Source organism: Engystomops pustulosus, chromosome 6 (genome assembly GCF_040894005.1).
Source record: "Engystomops pustulosus chromosome 6, aEngPut4.maternal, whole genome shotgun sequence".
Classification (NCBI taxonomy): domain Eukaryota; kingdom Metazoa; phylum Chordata; class Amphibia; order Anura; family Leptodactylidae; genus Engystomops; species Engystomops pustulosus.
The window spans coordinates 189,590,343-189,613,710 of NC_092416.1; the positions used below are offsets into that span (position 1 = coordinate 189,590,343).

The 23,368-nt window shown below is 50.2% G+C and overlaps 1 protein-coding gene across 5 annotated transcripts in view; it reads left to right on the forward strand.

The window, feature by feature from the left end:
- Positions 1 to 23,368, forward strand: part of LOC140065199 (ABC-type organic anion transporter ABCA8-like) — a 261,107-nt gene that overhangs the window by 116,989 nt on the left and 120,750 nt on the right. The gene's annotated exons all lie outside the window — the stretch shown is intronic.

Consider the following 23,368-nt stretch of genomic DNA (forward strand, 5'->3'; position numbering starts at 1 on the left):
GTAGGAGTTGTACAGCATCATCTGTACAATGTGCACAGCCAGCGCTTTTGTACCAAATCTTCGTTTTCCGTAGGGAAATTATTGCCAAGTGTTGCTCTTATTCACCCTAGCGATGCCCATTGTGACGAATATTGCTGCTTTTGGCTGGACCATATCGACCAGCAAATAGCGGCAAACATGGACAGAGGGGGGAAACAAAACCCCTCTGGACCGCAAGGCAAAATTGGTGGCTGTCAGGAACAGCCGCCACTCTACCCCGATCACCGTGTCTACAGACATAGTGACCGGTATTACTGACGTCATAAGTAAATTCGCTGCTATCGGCTCGTCTGAATTGATGAGCCAGTAGCAGCGATAATAAACTGGGGGTGTGTGGGGGGGACGTAACCCTTCTGGTCCATGGGGCAGGATGGATGGCTGTCAGGAACAGCCGCCGTCTTACCCCGATCAGTGAACAGCCGCCGTCTTACCCTGACCGGTGTTGGAAAGTCATTACCCGCCGCACCGTTCTATAACAACGCTCGTTGGGAATAGGCTATACAATCTTTATTTATTTTTTTTAAGCAATTTAGACAAATAAGGGCTTATTTTTTGCGAGACGAGATGCACTGTAAAAAAAAACCTTAATTTTAGTGGGTTTTTAGCTTATTGAAGAAATTTTATTAACTTTTTACGTGTGGAGGAAAATAAAATCATCAATTCTTGTTTTGGATTTTTAGCATTTTTTTGGGGGGTTGTTCACTGTAGCATAACAATAATATATTATCTTTATTCTACGGATCACTACGATTACGGTGATACCTCATTTATATAGTTTTATTTATATTTGTCCAATTTTATTGAAGGAAAACTAGAATAGAAAAAAATTGCATTTGTTTTAGTATTGCCATTTTTATAGTGGCATAATTATAGTATTTTTTGGTTTACGGAGCTGGTTGTAAGCTTATTTTTTGCGTGACAAGTTGCTCTTTTTATCGGTATCATTTTGGTGCTTGTAACTTTTTCGGATCACTTTTTAGAACATTTTTTGTAAAGCAATTTGATAAAAAGTTTTAATTTTTGGCAAGTTTTTGGTTTTTTTTTTTTACCACGTTCACCGAGCGGGTCCAATTATGATTAGGATTTATTGTACAGATTGTTACGGACGCGGCGATACCAAATAAGTGGGTTTTTTTTCGTGATTTAGTGTTTTTTATACTTTATTACTTGTGTAAAGGGAAATGTGGTGTTTGGGGGGACTTTCACTTTCTTTTATTATTTATTTTTACTGTAAAAAACCTTTATTTATCTATTTTTCCTTTTTTTACAGTTAATGACATCTAAGCTTGAACAAGTGATCTTCTGATCACTTGTTCAAGCTTTTTTACAGGTTACACAGTGCAATACAGATGTATTACACTGTATTATGTGAAACACTGAGCATGCTGCGCATGCCCAGTGTCTTACAGCCGGGTCCTGCCAGGAGGCACGGACCCGGCACTGAGAGGAGGATCGCACAGCCCCGGGCACCGGCAGTCCCGGGGCTGCGATCGGAGGAGCGGACCCCCCCGGTAAGCGCCGCGGGGGGGTCCGATTCGCATTTAAACAACTTTAAATGCCTCTGACACGCCGCGGTCAGCGCGACCGCGGCGTGTTAGGGGTTAACACCCGCGATCGGAGAAATCTCCGATCGCGGGTGTTAGAGGCGGGTGTCAGCTATAACATATAGCCGACACCCGCAGCTTCTGGCCCCGGCTCCGTTCAGGAGCCGGGGCCAGAAGCTTGACGTAATAGTACTGCATTTTGCGGGAACGCACCTCCCGCGATGCAGTACTATTACGTCAAATGTCGGGAAGGGGTTAATGACTTTATATGCTAATTTTTTTAAGCGGCTACTGGGGCGTGGAGTAGCCGGACATGAGGCTACTAGTCGCGGCTACTCCACGCCCCAGTAGCCTCGTTCCTCCGCCTACCAGGTAATCTTCGGCGCGCAGCTACGTCCGAGTACCCGCCCAAAAAGGGCTATCCTTACGTCCAATTCATCCACCTACCACCCGTTCTACCTTTATAGGTAGAATCGTGGTGGTAGGTGCCGTTTAAGGGAACCTGTCAGCAGGGACCTCATTCTCACTAAAGACAGTTTGTAGAAGCCATCACACCTGCAGTGTACATCGGCCTTTTCTAAGCATTTACATTACAATATAATTATGTGTTATAACTTACCTTGGTTGAGCTTTGGTTTGGATGCATTTCTGAAAACTCCACATGACTTGTCTGTGCTGCAGACTTCTCAGCTCTCGGCCCCAACCCTTGTGCTCCAGTACAGCTCCCCCTCCTGCTCCTTAACAGAGCTCACAGCCTGGTGAGCTGACATCAGTGGGGAAGGGAGGAGCTGTACAGGAAATTACTTGGTAAAACTGGTGAAAAGTCGCCGGCTGCGTTTATTTCTACGCCAGGCCCTGCTTGGCGTAGGTTAAACCCTGTGCTGCTGGCAGCCCGATACATCAAGAGGCAGAAGCCTCTTGATGTATCGGGCTGCGAATTTGCAGCGGCGGGGCGATCATACGCTGGCGCACGAGCGCCAGCGTATGATAGATATCCCCCATAGGGTCACATTTACTTACCTGGTCCAGTGGCGATCCTGTGGTGCGTTATCCGACAAGGATTCGGGTGCGGCTGGGATTCACTAAGGTCGTGCGCCCGATATCCACTAGCTGTCGCTGCTGCGCTGAGGTCCACCGGAGTTCACCATCTTTTTCCTGGTGCATGTGAGTGCTGATCTTGCGACACAAGATTCCGTGGTTTTTCCGAATCCGTCGGGTTGTCCAACGGCCACGCCCCCGATTTCTGTCGGGTGAAAGCCGATGCGCCACAAAATCCCAGGGCGATTCGGCACAAAACGGAAACATTCAGGAAACCTGACGAAAGTGCGGCGTTCAACCGTTCGTAAAAGAGCCCCATAGTTTTGCCCTTATACAAATCACTGGTCAGACCACACAGTGAATATTGTAGACAATTTTGGGCACCAGTGTATAAAAAGGACATAGTAGAACTGGAGGAGAGGAGGTTCTACCATCACCATAGACAGAGGGCCTCCTCTACACCTAGAGGAGAGGAGGTTCTACCATCACCATAGACAGGGGGCATCCTCTACACCTAGAGGAGAGGAGGTTCTACCATCACCATAGACAGGGGGCATCCTCTACACCTAGAGGAGAGGAGGTTCTACCATCACCATAGACAGGGGGCATCCTCTACACCTAGAGGAGAGGAGGTTCTACCATCACCATAGACAGGGGGCATCCTCTACACCTAGAGGAGAGGAGGTTCTATCATCACCATAGACAGGGGGCATCCTCTACACCTAGAGGAGAGGAGGTTCTACCATCACCATAGACAGGGGGCATCCTCTACAACTAGAGGAGAGGAGGCTCTACCATCACCATATACAGGGGGCATTCTCTACACCTAGAGGAGAGGAGGTTCTATCATCACCACAGACAGGGGGCATCCTCTACACCTAGAGGAGAGTGGGTTCTACCTTTACCGAAGACAGGGGGCATCCTCCACACCTAGAGGAGAGGAGGTTCTACCATCACCATAGACAGGGGGCATCCTCTACACCTACAAGAGAGGAGGTTCTACCATCACCATAGACAGGGGGCATCCTCTACACCTAGAGGAGAGGTGGTTCTACCATCACCATAGACAGGGGGCATCCTCTACACCTAGAAGAGAGGTAGTTCTACCATCACTATAGACAGGGGGCATCCTCTACACCTAGAGGAGAGGAGGTTCTACCATCACCATAGACAGGGAGCATCCTCTACACCTAGAGGAGAGGTGGTTCTACCATCACCATAGACAGGGGGAATCCTCTACACCTAAAGTAGAGGGGGTTCTACCATTACCAAAGACATGGGGGATCCTCCACACCTAGAGGAGAGGTGGTTCTACCAACACCATAGACAGGGGACATCCTCTACACCTAGAGGAGAGGAGGTTCTATCATCACCATAGACCGGGGGCATCCTCTACACCTAGAGGAGAGGAGGTTCTACCATCACCATAGACGGGGCATCCTCTACACCTAGAGGAGAGGGGGTTCTACCTTTACCTAACACAGGGGCCATCCTCTACACCTAGAGGAGAGGAGGTTCTACCATCACCATAGACAGGGGGCATCCTCCACACCTAGAGGAGAGGAGGTTCTACCATCACCATAGACGGGGCATCCTCTACATCTAGAGAAGAGGTGGTTCTACCATCACCATAGACAGGGGGCATCCTCTACACCTAGAGGAGAGGAGGTTCTACCATCACCATAGACAGGGGGCCTCCTCTACGCCTAGAGGAGAGGAGGTTCTACCATCACCATAGACAGGGGGCCTCCTCTATGCCTAGAGGTGAGGAGGTTCTACCATCACCATAGACAGGGGGCATCCTCTACACCTAGAGGAGAGGAGGTTCTACCATCACCATAGACAGGGGGCATCCTCTACACCTAGAGGAGAGGAGGTTCTACCATCACCATAGACAGGGGGCATCCTCTACACCTAGAGGAATGGAGGTTCTACCATCACCATAGACAGGGGGCATCCTCTACACCTAGAGGAGAGGAGCCTCTACCATTACCATAGAGAGGGGACATCCTCTACACCTAGAGGAGAGGAGGTTCTACCATCACCATAGACAGGGGACATCCTCTACACCTAGAGGAGGGGAGGTTCTACCATCACCATAGACAGGAGGCATCCTCTACACCTAGAGGAGAGGAGGTTCTACCATCACCATAGACAGGGGGCATCCTCTACACCTAGAGGAGAGGAGGTTCTATCATCACCATAGACAGGGGACATCCTCTACACCTAGAGGAGAGGAGGTTCTACCATCACCATAGACAGGGAACATCCTCTACACCTAGAGGAGAGGAGGTTCTACCATCACCATAGACAGGGGGCATCCTCTACACCTAGAGGAGAGGAGGTTCTACCATCACCATAGACAGGGGTCATCCTCTACACCTAGAGGAGAGGAGGATCTACCATCACCATAGAGAGGGGACATCCTCTACACCTAGAGGAGAGGAGGTTCTACCATCACCATAGACAGGGGGCATCCTCTACACCTAGAGGAGAGGAGGTTCTACCATCACCATAGACAGGGGGCAGCCTCTACACCTAGAGGAGAGGAGGTTCTACCATCACCATAGACAGGGGGCAGCCTCTACACCTAGAGGAGAGGTGGTTCTACCATCACCATAGACAGGGGACATCCTCTAAACCTAGGGGAGAGGAGGTTCTGCCATCACCATAGACAGGGGGCATCCTCTACACCTAGAGGAGAGGAGGATCTACCATCACCATAGACAGGGGGCAGCCTCTACACCTAGAGGAGAGGAGGTTCTACCATCACCATAGACAGGGGGCGTCCTCTACACCTAGAGGAGAGGATGTTCTACCATCACCATAGACAGGGGGCGTCCTCTACACCTAGATGAGAGGAGGTTCTACCATCACCATAGACAGGAGGCGTCCTCTACACCTAGAGGAGAGGAGGTTCTACCATCACCATAGACAGGGGGCATCCTCTACACCTAGAGGAGAGGCGGTTCTACCATCACCATAGACAGGGGGCATCCTCTACACCTAGAGGAGAGGAGGTTCTACCATCACCATAGATAGGGGGCATCCTCTACACCTAGAGGAGAGGAGGTTCTACCATCACCATAGACAGGGGGCATCCTCTACAACTAGAGGAGAGGAGGTTCTACCGTCACCATTGACAGGAGGCATTCTCTACACCTAGAGGAGAGGAGGTTCTATCATCACCATAGACAGGGGGCAGCCTCTACACCTAGAGGAGAGGGGGTTCTACCATCACCATAGACAGGGGACATCCTCTACACCTAGAGGAGAGGAGGTTCTACCATCACCATAGACAGGGGGCATCCTCTACACCTAGAGGAGAGGAGGTTCTACCATCACCATAGACAGGGGACATCCTCTACACCTAGAGGAGAGGAGGTTCTACCATCACCATAGACAGGGGACATCCTCTACACCTAGAGGAGAGGAGGTTCTACCATCACCATAGACAGGGGACATCCTCTACACCTAGAGGAGAGGAGGTTCTACCATCACCATAGACAGGGGACATCCTCTACACCTAGAGGAGAGGAGGTTCTACCATCACCATAGACAGGGGGCATCCTCTACACCTAGAGGAGAGGAGGTTCTACCATCACCATAGACAGGGGTCATCCTCTACACCTAGAGGAGAGGAGGATCTACCATCACCATAGAGAGGGGACATCCTCTACACCTAGAGGAGAGGCGGTTCTACCATCACCATAGACAGGGGACATCCTCTACACCTAGAGGAGAGGAGGTTCTACCATCACCATAGACAGGGGGCATCCTCTACACCTAGAGGAGAGGAGGTTCTACCATCACCATAGACAGGGGCATCCTCTACACCTAGAGGAGAGGAGGTTCTGCCATCACCATAGACAGGGGGCATCCTCTACACCTAGAGGAGAGGAGGTTCTACCATCACCATAGACAGGGGACATCCTCTACACCTAGATGAGAGGAGGTTCTACCATCACCATAGACAGGGGGCGTCCTCTACACCTAGATGAGAGGAGGTTCTACCATCACCATAGACAGGAGGCGTCCTCTACACCTAGAGGAGAGGAGGTTCTACCATCACCATAGACAGGGGGCATCCTCTACACCTAGAGGAGAGGCGGTTCTACCATCACCATAGACAGGGGGCATCCTCTACACCTAGAGGAGAGGAGGTTCTACCATCACCATAGACAGGGGGCATCCTCTACACCTAGAGGAGAGGAGGCTCTACCATCACCATAGACAGGGGGCATCCTCTACAACTAGAGGAGAGGAGGTTCTACCGTCACCATAGACAGGAGGCATCCTCTACACCTAGAGGAGAGGAGGTTCTATCATCACCATAGACAGGGGGCAGCCTCTACACCTAGAGGAGAGGGGGTTCTACCATCACCATAGACAGGGGACATCCTCTGCACCTAGAGGAGAGGAGGTTCTACCATCACCATAGACAGGGGGCATCCTCTACACCTAGAGGAGAGGAGGTTCTACCATCACCATAGACAGGGGACATCCTCTACACCTAGAGGAGAGGAGGTTCTACCATCACCATAGACAGGGGGCATCCTCTACACCTAGAGGAGAGGAGGTTCTACCATCACCATAGACAGGGGGCATCCTCTACACCTAGAGGAGAGGAGGTTCTACCATCACCATAGACAGGGGCATCCTCTACACCTAGAGGAGAGGAGGTTCTGCCATCACCATAGACAGGGGGCATCCTCTACACCTAGAGGAGAGGAGGTTCTACCATCACCATAGACAGGGGACATCCTCTACACCTAGATGAGAGGAGGTTCTACCATCACCATAGACAGGGGGCGTCCTCTACACCTAGATGAGAGGAGGTTCTACCATCACCATAGACAGGAGGCGTCCTCTACACCTAGAGGAGAGGAGGTTCTACCATCACCATAGACAGGGGGCATCCTCTACACCTAGAGGAGAGGCGGTTCTACCATCACCATAGACAGGGGGCATCCTCTACACCTAGAGGAGAGGAGGTTCTACCATCACCATAGACAGGGGGCATCCTCTACACCTAGAGGAGAGGAGGCTCTACCATCACCATAGACAGGGGGCATCCTCTACAACTAGAGGAGAGGAGGTTCTACCGTCACCATAGACAGGAGGCATCCTCTACACCTAGAGGAGAGGAGGTTCTATCATCACCATAGACAGGGGGCAGCCTCTACACCTAGAGGAGAGGGGGTTCTACCATCACCATAGACAGGGGACATCCTCTGCACCTAGAGGAGAGGAGGTTCTACCATCACCATAGACAGGGGGCATCCTCTACACCTAGAGGAGAGGAGGTTCTACCATCACCATAGACAGGGGACATCCTCTACACCTAGAGGAGAGGAGGTTCTACCATCACCATAGACAGGGGGCATCCTCTACACCTAGAGGAAAGGAGGTTCTGCCATCACCATAGACAGGGGGCATCCTCTACACCTAGACGAGAGGAGGTTCTACCATCACCATAGACAGGGGACATCCTCTACACCTAGAGGAGAGGAGGTTCTACCATCACCATAGACAGGGGACATCCTCTACACCTAGAGGAGAGGAGGTTCTACCATCACCATAGACAGTGGACATCCTCTACACCTAGAGGAGAGGAGGTTCTACCATCACCATAGACAGGGGACATCCTCTACACCTAGAGGAGAGGAGGTTCTACCATCACCATAGACAGGGGACATCCTCTACACCTAGAGGAGAGGAGGTTCTACTATCACCATAGACAGGGGACATCCTCTACACCTAGAGGAGAGGAGGTTCTACCATCACCATAGACAGGGGGCATCCTCTACACCTAGAGGAGAGGAGGTTCTACCATCACCATAGACAGGGGTCATCCTCTACACCTAGAGGAGAGGAGGATCTACCATCACCATAGAGAGGGGACATCCTCTACACCTAGAGGAGAGGCGGTTCTACCATCACCATAGACAGGGGACATCCTCTACACCTAGAGGAGAGGAGGTTCTACCATCACCATAGACAGGGGGCATCCTCTACACCTAGAGGAGAGGAGGTTCTACCATCACCATAGACAGGGGCATCCTCTACACCTAGAGGAGAGGAGGTTCTACCATCACCATAGCCAGGGGCATCCTCTACACCTAGAGAAGAGGAGGTTCTACCATCACCATAGACAGGGGGCAACCTCTACACCTAGAGGAGAGGAGGTTCTGCCATCACCATAGACAGGGGCATCCTCTACACCTAGAGAAGAGGAGGTTCTACCATCACCATAGACAGGGGCATCCTCTACACCTAGAGGAGAGGAGGTTCTACCATCACCATAGACAGGGGCATCCTCTACACCTAGAGGAGAGGAGGTTCTACCATCACCATAGACAGGGGCATCCTCTACACCTAGAGAAGAGGAGGTTCTACCATCACCATAGACAGGGGGCAACCTCTACACCTAGAGAAGAGGAGGTTCTACCATCACCATAGACAGGGGGCAACCTCTACACCTAGAGGAGAGGAGGTTCTACCATCACCATAGACAGGGGCATCCTCTACACCTAGAGGAGAGGAGGTTCTACCATCACCATAGACAGGGGCATCCTCTACACCTAGAGGAGAGGAGGTTCTACCATCACCATAGACAGGGGCATCCTCTACACCTAGAGAAGAGGAGGTTCTACCATCACCATAGACAGGGGGCAACCTCTACACCTAGAGGAGAGGAGGTTCTGCCATCACCATAGACAGGGGGCATCCTCTACACCTAGACGAGAGGAGGTTCTACCATCACCATAGACAGGGGACATCCTCTACACCTAGAGAAGAGGAGGTTCTACCATCACCATAGACAGGGGACATCCTCTACACCTAGAGGAGAGGAGGTTCTACCATCACCATAGACAGGGGACATCCTCTACACCTAGAGGAGAGGAGGTTCTACCATCACCATAGACAGGGGACATCCTCTACACCTAGAGGAGAGGAGGTTCTACCATCACCATAGACAGGGGACATCCTCTACACCTAGAGGAGAGGAGGTTCTACCATCACCATAGACAGGGGGCATCCTCTACACCTAGAGGAGAGGAGGTTCTACCATCACCATAGACAGGGGTCATCCTCTACACCTAGAGGAGAGGAGGATCTACCATCACCATAGAGAGGGGACATCCTCTACACCTAGAGGAGAGGCGGTTCTACCATCACCATAGACAGGGGACATCCTCTACACCTAGAGGAGAGGAGGTTCTACCATCACCATAGACAGGGGTCATCCTCTACACCTAGAGGAGAGGAGGTTCTACCATCACCATAGACAGGGGCATCCTCTACACCTAGAGGAGAGGAGGTTCTGCCATCACCATAGACAGGGGGCATCCTCTACACCTAGAGGAGAGGAGGTTCTACCATCACCATAGACAGGGGACATCCTCTACACCTAGATGAGAGGAGGTTCTACCATCACCATAGACAGGGGGCGTCCTCTACACCTAGATGAGAGGAGGTTCTACCATCACCATAGACAGGAGGCGTCCTCTACACCTAGAGGAGAGGAGGTTCTACCATCACCATAGACAGGGGGCATCCTCTACACCTAGAGGAGAGGCGGTTCTACCATCACCATAGACAGGGGGCATCCTCTACACCTAGAGGAGAGGAGGTTCTACCATCACCATAGATAGGGGGCATCCTCTACACCTAGAGGAGAGGAGGCTCTACCATCACCATAGACAGGGGGCATCCTCTACAACTAGAGGAGAGGAGGTTCTACCGTCACCATAGACAGGAGGCATCCTCTACACCTAGAGGAGAGGAGGTTCTATCATCACCATAGACAGGGGGCAGCCTCTACACCTAGAGGAGAGGGGGTTCTACCATCACCATAGACAGGGGACATCCTCTGCACCTAGAGGAGAGGAGGTTCTACCATCACCATAGACAGGGGGCATCCTCTACACCTAGAGGAGAGGAGGTTCTACCATCACCATAGACAGGGGACATCCTCTACACCTAGAGGAGAGGAGGTTCTACCATCACCATAGACAGGGGGCATCCTCTACACCTAGAGGAAAGGAGGTTCTGCCATCACCATAGACAGGGGGCATCCTCTACACCTAGACGAGAGGAGGTTCTACCATCACCATAGACAGGGGACATCCTCTACACCTAGAGGAGAGGAGGTTCTACCATCACCATAGACAGGGGACATCCTCTACACCTAGAGGAGAGGAGGTTCTACCATCACCATAGACAGGGGACATCCTCTACACCTAGAGGAGAGGAGGTTCTACCATCACCATAGACAGGGGACATCCTCTACACCTAGAGGAGAGGAGGTTCTACCATCACCATAGACAGGGGACATCCTCTACACCTAGAGGAGAGGAGGTTCTACTATCACCATAGACAGGGGGCAGCCTCTACACCTAGAGGAGAGGAGGTTCTACCATCACCATAGACAGGGGACATCCTCTACACCTAGAGGAGAGGAGGTTCTACCATCACCATAGACAGGGGGCATCCTCTACACCTAGAGGAGAGGAGGTTCTACCATCACCATAGACAGGGGTCATCCTCTACACCTAGAGGAGAGGAGGATCTGCCATCACCATAGAGAGGGGACATCCTCTACACCTAGAGGAGAGGCGGTTCTACCATCACCATAGACAGGGGACATCCTCTACACCTAGAGGAGAGGAGGTTCTACCATCACCATAGACAGGGGGCATCCTCTACACCTAGAGGAGAGGAGGTTCTACCATCACCATAGACAGGGGCATCCTCTACACCTAGAGGAGAGGAGGTTCTACCATCACCATAGACAGGGGCATCCTCTACACCTAGAGAAGAGGAGGTTCTACCATCACCATAGACAGGGGGCAACCTCTACACCTAGAGGAGAGGAGGTTCTACCATCACCATAGACAGGGGACATCCTCTACACCTAGAGGAGAGGAGGTTCTACCAGCACCATAGACAGGGGGCATCCTCTACACCTAGAGGAGAGGAGGTTCTACCATCACCATAGACAGGGGGCATCCTCTACACCTAGAGGAGAGGAGGTTCTACCATCACCATAGACGGGGCATCCTCTACACCTAGAGGAGAGGAGGTTCTACCATCACCATAGACAGGAGGCATCCTCTACACCTAGAGGAGAGGAGATTCTATCATCACCATAGACAGGGGGCATCCTCTACACCTAGAGGAGAGGAGGTTCTACCATCACCATAGACAGGGGGCATCCTCTACACCTAGAGGAGAGGAGGTTCTACCATCACCATAGACAGGGGGCATCCTCTACACCTAGAGGAGAGGAGGTTCTACCATCACCATAGACAGGGGGCATCCTCTACACCTAGAGGAGAGGAGGTTCTTCCATCACCATAGACAGGGGGCATCCTCTACACCTAGAGGAGAGGGGGCTCTACCATGACCATAGACAGGGGGACATCCTCTATAGCTATCAGAGAGAAGGTTCTACCATCACCATAGACAGGGGGCACCCTCTACACCTAGAGGAAAGGCAGTTCTACCATCACCATAGACAGGGGGCATCCTCTACACCTAGAGGAGAGGAGGTTCTACCATCACCATAGACAGGGGGCATCCTCTACACCTAGAGGAGAGGAGGTTCTATCATCACCATAGACAGGGGATATCCTCTACACCTAGAGGAGAGGAGGTTCTACCATCACCATAGACAGGGGGCATCCTCTACACCTAGAGGAGAGGAGGTTCTATCATCACCATAGACAGGGGACATCCTCTACACCTAGAGGAGAGGAGGTTCTACCATCACCATAGACAGGGGACATCCTCTACACCTAGAGGAGAGGAGGTTCTACCATCACCATAGACAGGGTCTTCCTCTACACCTAGAGGAGAGGAGGTTCTACCATCACCATAGACAGGGGGCATCCTTTACACCTAGAGGAGAGGAGGTTCTACCATCACCATAGACAGGGGACATCCTCTACACCTAGAGGAGAGGAGGCTCTACCATCACCATAGACAGGGTCTTCCTCTACACCTAGAGGAGAGGAGGTTCTACCATCACCATAGACAGGGGGCATCCTCTACACCTAGAGGAGAGGAGGTTCTACCATCACCATAGACAGGGGGCATCCTCTACACCTAGAGTAGGGAAGGATCTAACATCACCATAGACCACAGACATATGTGATGTATATAGGGGAATGAGACCATTCTGTGATGTATATAGGGGGGTGAAGACATCCTGCAGTCTATGTAAGTGAGTGAAGTGTCCCAATCATATATATAAGGGTGAAGCATTCCCATAATGTGTAAAAGGGGATTACACGGAGCTGATTACTTAGAGATGCCCCCTGCTGGTTCAGTGCACATAGCATGTGTTGCTTTGCTTCTGTTTGATTGCTTAATTATATTTTACTCTTTTTACATTAGACCCAACCACTTATCTTATGTTCTTTGGGCACAAAGTGAAATATATAATTGCTGGTTATTAAATATTGATGTTCATCACGTGCGACTTCCGGCACTTCGCTCTGCAATAACCGCGTTCCGGCTAAGCCGCCCATTTACCCGGCTCACGTTGTGCCGTGTGTTTAAGGGAAAGCCCTTCGCTGCCACATAAAATCCTACCCCCTGATTTTGGTTATGCAGGCACCATGCACCTTTGTTACAAAATATAAATATAGATTTTTCACAGATCTCAACATTTCTTTTTAGTTCTCCGATCCTACTGGTGAAGTTTTTCTCTAACATTAAGGGATCCGAAAACAGGTTCCTCCATAACCGGCCGGATCAGTGATGGGACAAGGAGCTTGTACTGGATTGTACCTACTGCATTGACCCCTAAATTATATTTTTATCGATAAACAAATTGTCAGGATTCTGGGGTAGTGGACCCACTGGACCACCGCAGACGATGACGTAAGGCGACACCTGGGACCGGAGTGTAAGTGGTACCTGGTTTTCACCAGAGCCCGCAGGTCGTTCCACGAGTGCGACTTTGTTGCGGTGACAGACAAGGCGAGGTATAAAAACGCTAAGCAGAATCGTAGTCGGGGACAGGCAGGAGGTCAGGATGGCAGCACGGGATCAGTAGCAATAGGTCAAGGCAGGCAGCCGAGGAGCGTCGTCAGGATCGGAACCAGGGTCACAATAGGAAATCACAAATCATCAAAGGGCATAGAACACAGCTTTCTCTAGCACACAAAGGCACGAAGATCCGGCAGGGAGAAGCAGGTTTATATAGAATTCTGGGAAATGGCCAGCACCTATTAACGGTGCGCTGGCCCTTTAAACTTTCTGAAACCGGCACACGCGTGCCCTAGGAGACAGGGACGCGCGCGCATGGCCCGTGGACCGGCATCAGGAACGGGGAGAGGTAAGCAGCCCAAGCGCAGTGCTGGTGTGTACAGAGGGGCACCCTTTACACAGATATTATGATCACTTGACCATCGTCGTAGCCTTCACACTGTTTGGCAAAATAGTTTCCCCTCCACAATTCTTAAATTTGTGTGTTGCAGCTCATGTCTGGTCACAGTAAAATATTCCCATAATTTCCATCCTCTACTGCAGATGTTGTGACGATATTCCCAAAGGACATCCTTCACATCTGGATTCTTATATGTCCTTCGCTGTCCATGTCTAGGCGATTATCACAGCCACGTGCTTGTAGGACCTCTTTAGGGTTTCTTCTCTGCTAGAACCTTTAGGTCAGTGACTTACATTTCCTGTTGCAAATCTCTCCAAACAGATCTTTTGAGAACCAGAAGCAGTAATCTCTTGGACAGGGAGTGTTGGCATATTTTGGGGTGTAGTCATGCTCATTGTTGTGCCTCAGAGATGGTGGAAGATGTAACAAAAGAAGGTTTACTTACCCTGCTTCAGCTCCTGATTTCAGCATTTATGTAGGGATAGAAGTGTCCATGGCCTCACGAGGACCTTCATTGGTTATTAGTGGCCTCAGAGCTACAGCAACGTTTTGGGGGCACCATTGAAACCACTGATTGTCTGACCACTGGCTTGTGTGTGTTTGTGAGAAAATACTTCTTCTCTCGAGGTTGAAATCCCCTGTTTCCACCTCCTTTTCGTTGAATAAAACTCGGATTTCTATACGGCTTAAACCACCAGTGGGACCTCCTCCATTCCATTAACTCTCATTGTTGTCCATAGTAGAGGAATGAAGTGCTATTGCAACGTTAGCCCACTGGGGCCTGACCGCAGTGTGGGGGCAGCTGGACTCCCTGGTACCTGAGTGTTATGTCACAGTGGCTTGGTTCCGGAGAACAGTCCTCATCCACTCCCATCGAGCCAGCGAGGGGAATGCAAGAAGAGGAGAGACTGCAGTGTAGATAAGGGATCTCCCGAGGCACTCCCTGTATGTGACGTAATGGATTCCTGACCCTGCAGATGATGAACGGTTGGCCCGTGATGTTAGTGGCAGTCTAGAGATTACACTAGACAGCAGGAATCTTGAAAGAACTCGCAGTCTCTTTAATGGCAGACACAGTCCAGAACATCAGCAGGTAATAGGATGTAAATGTTCCTCCCTGCAGGAACACACAAGGTGGTGGATTGGTTGGCTGTGGTGATGAATCCGTTGTAAAGTAAACTAGTAGTACTTTAGTTTTGACCTCGGTGTCAGAGGGCAGGAAATATGAGCCAGATTGGTTCTGCTGCTTGAGCAGCAACTTGTAGAGAGCCCCAGACAGAGCTTGAATTTATAGACCGAATATTATGAGCCTTCTAACCAATCACAGCCTTGTGTACCTCAGAAATGATACATTAACTTCCAACATGACATAAATAGGTTGCACATTAACTCCTTAGTTACAGGCATGATGTAATCCCAATTTAAACAATCATTTTGGGAAGTAGAGGACAGAAAAAGTTAATTATTGGATAAAGGTGCTGAATTTAGTGATGACCCATCTTGCGGGACATTACACTATCATGAATGGTCTTAGATTGGCATAAACATTTGACAATAAATCTCACTTGTTTTTCTACAAGAAAATCTACAAGTTTTTGTTGCAACACTTTGTATTTATTTTTGGATTCACTTCTGCTTTACTTCAGACATTATAGGAAGTATGTCTGCTCCTGCTTTCTGCCTGATCAACTTATGGCTTAGATTCAAAATGAAACCTGTTCAAAGTGGATAGAACTTGGACCTATCCTGGACCTAGTCTGTAGAACCTCATGTATCGGGCATGTGATACAGAGATGCAGTCTGGAACTGGACCGAGAACTTATGTTCTAGATCATCAGCAGAGTTGTCTATAGAGAGACTGGAACAGATGCCAGAACCTTCTCTCTCTGAGATGTCGGAAAGAAAGATTGGACACTTGGATTCTCTTATTTCCAGGGTTTCTGAGAATTTTTTGTATTGTGTTAGCCAGTGGTTAAAAAGATGAAAGTTTAGAGTCCTGATTTGTTAGTTGCCAGTTTTCAGGATTACTCATGTCTCTTCATCAGACTAAATCTGAATCTCTATAGAGCTGGCAGAGATCACCGAGCCTGGCACTCGGCAATTTCCATCAGCTCCATTGAGATTTATGGAGCAGAACGATCATTCTGGGCCGTCTGCTCCATTAATTTCCGGGAGCAATGAGGGGTCCAACTGAGGTACCTGGAACCCCATCGGACCCCATGTTCTCGTGACCTTCGGGGGTCTCCTCACTGATCACCGATCAGCAAGTTATGCCCTATCCTTTGGATAGAACCTCACTTTGGTTCATGGGGAAACCCCTTTAAGAGTCATAAAAATACATAAATCCACTTCATGTATTCATCCCTGTTCTGAGAATGTTAAATGTTATCATAAACTTCTAATCCCAGAACCTCCTCTCTCTCTGTCTCTGAGGTTTTAAATGGTCTTTAAATATAAGGACTTTCAAATCCGTGACTGTAAGGTCAGGGCTGCAGAAGTGTTTCAGTACAGAAACATAAATCCCCTTTTATTTAATGGTGTGATAAAGAGTTCATGTTTGTTCTCAGTTGCTTCCATTTTTCACACAAAGAGGCTTCCGGTAGGACATCACCACACAGAAGCCTCCAGTAGGACATCACCACATAGTGACCTCCAGTAGGACATAACCACATAGAGGCCTCCAGTAGGACATCACCACATAGTGACCTCCAGTAGGACATCACCACATAGAGGCCTCCAGTAGGACATCACCACATAGTGACCTCCAGTAGGACATCATCACACAGAAGCCTCCAGTAGGACATCACCACATAGAAGCCTCCAGTAGGACATCACCACATAGAAGCCTCCAGTAGGACATCACCACATAGAAGCCTCCAGTAGGACATCACCACATAGAGGCCTCCAGTAGGACATCAGCACATAGAAGCCTCCAGTAGGACATCACCACATAGAAGCCTCCAGTAGGACATCACCACATAGAAGCCTCCAGTAGGACATCACCACATAGAAGCCTCCAGTAGGACATCACCACATAGAAGCCTCCAGTAGGACATCACCACATAGTGACCTCCAGTAGGACATCATCACATAGAAGCCTCCAGCAGGACATCATCACATAGAAGCCTCCAGTAGGACATCACCACATAGAAGCCTCCAGTAGGACATAACCACATAGAAGCCTCCAGTAGGACATCACCACATAGTGACCTCCAGTAGGACATCATCACATAGAAGCCTCCAGTAGGACATCACCACATAGAAGCCTCCAGTAGGACATCACCACATAGAGGCCTCCAGTAGGACATCACCACATAGAAGCCTCCAGTAGGACATCACCACATAGAAGCCTCCAGTAGGACATCACCACATAGAGGCCTCCAGTAGGACATCACCACATAGAGGCCTCCAGTAGGACATCACCACATAGAGGCCTCCAGTAGGACATCACCACATAGAAGCCTCCAGTAGGACATCACCACATAGAGGCCTCCAGTAGGACATCACCACATAGAAACCTCCAGTAGGACATCACCACATAGTTACCTCCAGTAGGACATCATCACATAGAAGCCTCCAGTAGGACATCATCACATAGAAGCCTCCAGTAGGACATCACCACATAGAAGCCTCCAGTAGGACATCACCACATAGAAGCCTCCAGTAGGACATCACCACATAGAAGCCTCCAGTAGGACATCATCACATAGAAGCCTCCAGTAGGACATCACCACATAGAAGCCTCCAGTAGGACATCACCACATAGAAGCCTCCAGTAGGACATCACCACATAGAAGCCTCCAGTAGGACATCACCACATAGAAGCCTCCAGTAGGACATCACCACATAGTGACCTCCAGTAGGACATCATCACATAGAAGCCTCCAGCAGGACATCATCACATAGAAGCCTCCAGTAGGACATCACCACATAGAGGCCTCCAGTAGGACATCACCACATAGAAGCCTCCGGTAGGACATCACCACATAGAAGCCTCCAGTAGGACATCACCACATAGAAGCCTCCAGTAGGACATCACCACATAGAAGCCTTCAGTAGGACATCACCACATAGAAGCCTCCAGTAGGACATCATCACATAGAAGCCTCCAGTAGGACATCACCACATAGAAGCCTCCAGTAGGACATATCCACATAGAAGCCTCCAGTAGGACATCACCACATAGTGACCTCCAGTAGGACATCATCACATAGAAGCCTCCAGTAGGACATCACCACATAGAAGCCTCCAGTAGGACATCACCACATAGAGGCCTCCAGTAGGACATCACCACATAGAGGCCTCCAGTAGGACATCACCACATAGAAGCCTCCAGTAGGACATCACCACATAGAGGCCTCCAGTAGGACATCACCACATAGAAGCCTCCAGTAGGACATCACCACATAGTTACCTCCAGTAGGACATCATCACATAGAAGCCTCCAGTAGGACATCATCACATAGAAGCCTCCAGTAGGACATCACCACATAGAAGCCTCCAGTAGGACATCACCACATAGAAGCCTCCAGTAGGACATCACCACATAGAGGCCTCCAGTAGGACATCATCACATAGAAGCCTCCAGTAGGACATCACCACATAGAAGCCTCCAGTAGGACATCACCACATAGAAGCCTCCAGTAGGACATCACCACATAGAAGCCTCCAGTAGGACATCACCACATAGAAGCCTCCAGTAGGACATCACCACATAGAAGCCTCCAGTAGGACATCACCACATAGAGGCCTCCAGTAGGACATCACCACATAGAGGCCTCCAGTAGGACATCATCACATAGAAGCCTCCAGTAGGACATCACCACATAGAAGCCTCCAGTAGGACATCACCACATAGAAGCCTCCAGTAGGACATCACCACATAGAAGCCTCCAGTAGGACATCACCACATAGAGGCCTCCAGTAGGACATCACCACATAGAAGCCTCCAGTAGGACATCACCACATAGAAGCCTCCAGTAGGACATCACCACATAGAAGCCTCCAGTAGGACATCACCACATAGAGGCCTCCAGTAGGACATCATCACATAGAAGCCTCCAGTAGGACATCACCACATAGAAGCCTCCAGTAGGACATCACCACATAGAAGCCTCCAGTAGGACATCACCACATAGAAGCCTCCAGTAGGACATTACCACATAGAGACCTCCAGTAGGACATCACCACATAGAAGCCTCCAGTAGGACATCACCACATAGAGGCCTCCAGTAGGACATCAGCACATAGAGGCCTCCAGTAGGACATCACCACATAGAGGCCTCCAGTAGGACATTGGGGCAGATTTACTTACCCGGTCCATTCGCGATCCAGCGGCTCGTTCTCTGCGGTGGATTCGGGTCCGGCCGGGATTCATTAAGGCAGTTCCTCCGCCGTCCACCAGGTGGCGCTGCTGTGCTGAAAAGCATCGGAAAGCGCTGGAGTTCACCGAGCCGGGCTGAGTGAAGGTAAGTGCAAGCTCCGCGACAGATTTTTTGTTTTAAATGCGGTGGTTTTTCCGAATCCGTCGGGTTTTCGTTCGGCCACGCCCCACGATTTCCGTCGCGTGCATGCCAGCGCCGATGCGCCACAATCCGATTGCGTGCGCCAAAATCCCGGGGCAATACAGGGGAAATCGTCGCAAATCGGAAATATTCGGGTAACACGTCGGGAAAACGCGAATCGGGCCCTTAGTAAATGACCCCCAATGTGTGAGGTGCAGGTGAAGTCACCTGGGGTCGTATAATCCTTATTGATGTGAGGAATCTTTATCCTGTCGGTGGTGATTATGTCAGGGCAGGTTTTATATCTTGACTGGTTACAGGGAGATGTTCCTGTTATTGCTAGAGAGGACAGTGAGCCCCACATTACATTTTTAGATTGGGAACTCGTCTATAGCACAGAAGAGTGGGGTCTGGAAATATAGACTTCCAGTTGTCCTGCTTCTGTAAAATAGGGTGTCATTTGGGTGCATTTCCCCTCCTCAAGATGTGGTTATAGGTGACAACAAGGCGGAGCCTGTGGTTCCCTCTTTTCACCGGGTCACTCTGGCTATATGGTTTCTGATGGTACTTGGGTGATGTCCCTGATTTAACCCCCTTTGGCCCCATTTTTCCAATCTTCCCTGTGTCACTATAAGTGGTTACAGCTTTGGAACACTTATACCTATCAAGGGGACTTTGAGACAGTTTCAAATAATTTATAAATTTTGGATGATATTTTTTTACGTTATGAAAAAACTGAAATTTGGCAAAAAATTTTGAAAGATCCTCCATTTTCAAAGCTCTAAATTCTCTGCTTTTGAAGATAGTCCTAGCACACAATTCATAACAGATATTTCCCAAATGTCTGCTTTGTGTTCCCATGGTTTTCTAAGCATCCACTTATTTTTCTAGAACGTTATGAGGCTATAATTTGGGTGCCTTTGTTCACATTCTTTGGAAAAGAGTCAATGGGGCTCATTTACTTGCCCGGTCCCTGCGCGATCCCCGATGCGGATTGTCCGACGATAATGAACTCTGCCGCGATTCACTTAGATCGTGCGCCCGATTTCCTGAATGTGTCACTTCCCCGATCAGGTCCGCAGGGGTTCACCTTCTTCCTCCAGGTGTATGTAAGTGCTTGTCTTGCAACACAATTTTTAAGCAGTTTGAAAAAATCCGTCGGATCGTCCGATGGCCCGACCCCCGGTTTGTGTCGCATGAAAGCTGGCGCGATTGCAACAAAATCTGATCACATGCGACACAATCGCCTGCTAAATACCTGTCTCGAGGGCACGATCGATTCCTCGATGTCCTGGAGGAGGACTCTCCCCGGCGACACCTCCTACGTCATCCTCCATATGTGAGGCCTTGTACAAATGGAATCAATTACTCTAGGTCCTTGAGGTGGACTCTGCGGGGACACCACCTACGTCGTTCTGCTCCATATGTGAAGCCCTGGGAGCATGCATTCGATTACTCGATGTCCTGGAGGAGGACTCTCCCCGGGGACACCTCTAACTTCATCCTCCTCCATATGTGAAGCCCTGGGAGCATGCATTCGATTACTCGATGTCCTGGAGGAGGACTCTCCCCGGGGACACCTCTAACTTCATCCTCCTCCATATGTGAAGCCCTGGGAGCATGCATTCGATTACTCGATGTCCTGGAGGAGGACTCTCCCCGGGGACACCTCTAACTTCATCCTCCTCCATATGTGAAGCCCTGGGAGCATGCATTCGATTACTCGATGTCCTGGAGGAGGACTCTCCCCGGGGACACCTCTAACTTCATCCTCCTCCATATGTGAAGCCCTGGGAGCATGCATTCGATTACTCGATGTCCTGGAGGAGGACTCTCCCCGGGGACACCTCCTACGTCATCCTCCTTGCTGCAGGCATCTTGTTTATTCTCGGCTTCTAGGTTGGGCCTCTTGTTTTCAGCCTGATCTGACCCTGAATGATGGGGCCGCATTCCTCCAGCCTCCAGTATTCTGACTCCTCTGTGTAACCCCTTCCCCCCTCCCCCTTGTTATTGTTGTTTAGGAAATTTTCATGAATAGTTTTGTTGAAACTTATGACATCAGAGACAAGGGCCGCCCCTTTTATCTCACTAACCCCTTTTTGCATTATCCCCTTCACCCACGTAAGGCCACCAATCACATCCGATGCAACACAATGGGGCACATTTACTAAGGGTAAAGCCCCAGGATTTTGGCGCATGCGATCGGATTGTGGCGCATTAGCGCCGGGTTTCACACGACAGAAAATCGGAGCATGGCCGTTGGAAAACCCAACGGATACGGAAAAAACGCGGAATTTAAAAAAAAATTGTGCCGCAAAAATAGCACTCACATACACAGAGACAGAGGACGTGAACTCCGGCGGACTGCAGCGCAGCAGCGACACCTAGGGGACATCGGGTGCACGACCTTAGTGAATCCTGGCAGAACCCGAATCAGCGTTGTAGAATGGAGCGATCCCGCGGTCTGTTGTCCGACGAGGATTTGGGTTCGTGCGTCGTGCGTCCAATTTCCTGCAGGTATCGCTTCCGCGCCGAGGTCCGCCAGAGTTCACCTTCTTCTTCCTGGTGCATGTGAGTGCTGATCTTGCGACACAATTTTCTTTTTAAATTCCGCGGTTTGTCTGAATCCGTTGGGTTGTCCGACGGCATCGCCCCCCCGATTTCTGTTGCATGCAAGCCGTCGCCGATGTGCCACAATCCGATCGCGTTTGGCAAAAACCCGGGGCTATTCAGCGCAAGCTGGAAATATTCGGGAAACCGGACAGAATCGCGGTCCACTGACCCTTGGGGGCACATTTACTCATCTGCTCACCGGAGTTCACAGAAAGTGCATTGTCCGACTATAATGTACTGTGCAGCGATTTACTAAGATGGTGCGCCCGGCAATAAGTGTCGCCTCCCCGCTCAGGTCCGACAGAGTTCACCCTCTTTTTTAGTGGTGCATTTTAGGGCTAGGGCTTGCAGCACAATTTAAAAGTTAAATCCCGCGCTCAGTCCGAATCAGGCAGAGTGTCCGGCAGCACCCCCTCAATAATGTCGCATGGAAGCAACAAAAAGGGTTGCATGCGGCACAATCCCAGCGCAGACACTTCTTAAATACCTGAGTCGTGTAATCCCCGAAAATGTTGCACAATCTGACAAAAGTGCAGCGCGACCCTTAGTTAATGAGCCCCAAGATGTTCACATTGTAGAATGAGAGAAGAGATCATCCCTGTTATAGCTCAGTCTCCATCTGCAGGACCATGTGCAGACACAGCCAGGCAGCCATTCACCAGCGCTGCCAGCATACCCTGCTCCACAAGATCAACCCTTCCATATACTAGGTCCAGCTCCACATCACCTGCTCATTATATGATCAGTGATGTCATCCGCAGGGGGCGGGGCTGTGACTACCTCTCACACAGTATATACAGGCAGGGGGCGGGGCGGGGCTGTGACTACCACTCACACAGGATATACAGGCAGGGGGAGGGGCTGTGACTACCTGTCACACAGGATATACAGGCAGGGGGCGGGGCTGTGACTACCTATCACACAGGATATACAGGCAGGGGGCGGGGCTGTGACTACCTCTCACACAGGATATACAGGCAGGGGGCGGGGTTGTGACTGCCTCTCACACAGGATATACAGGCAGGGGGTGGGGCTGTGACTACCTCACACACAGGATATACAGGCAGGGGGCGGGGTTGTGACTACCTCTCACACAGGATATACAGGCAGGGGGAGGGGCTGTGACTACCTGTCACACAGGATATACAGGCAGGGGGCGGGGCTGTGACTACCTCTCACACAGGGTATACAGGCAGGGGGCGGGGCTGTGACTACCTCTAACACAGGGT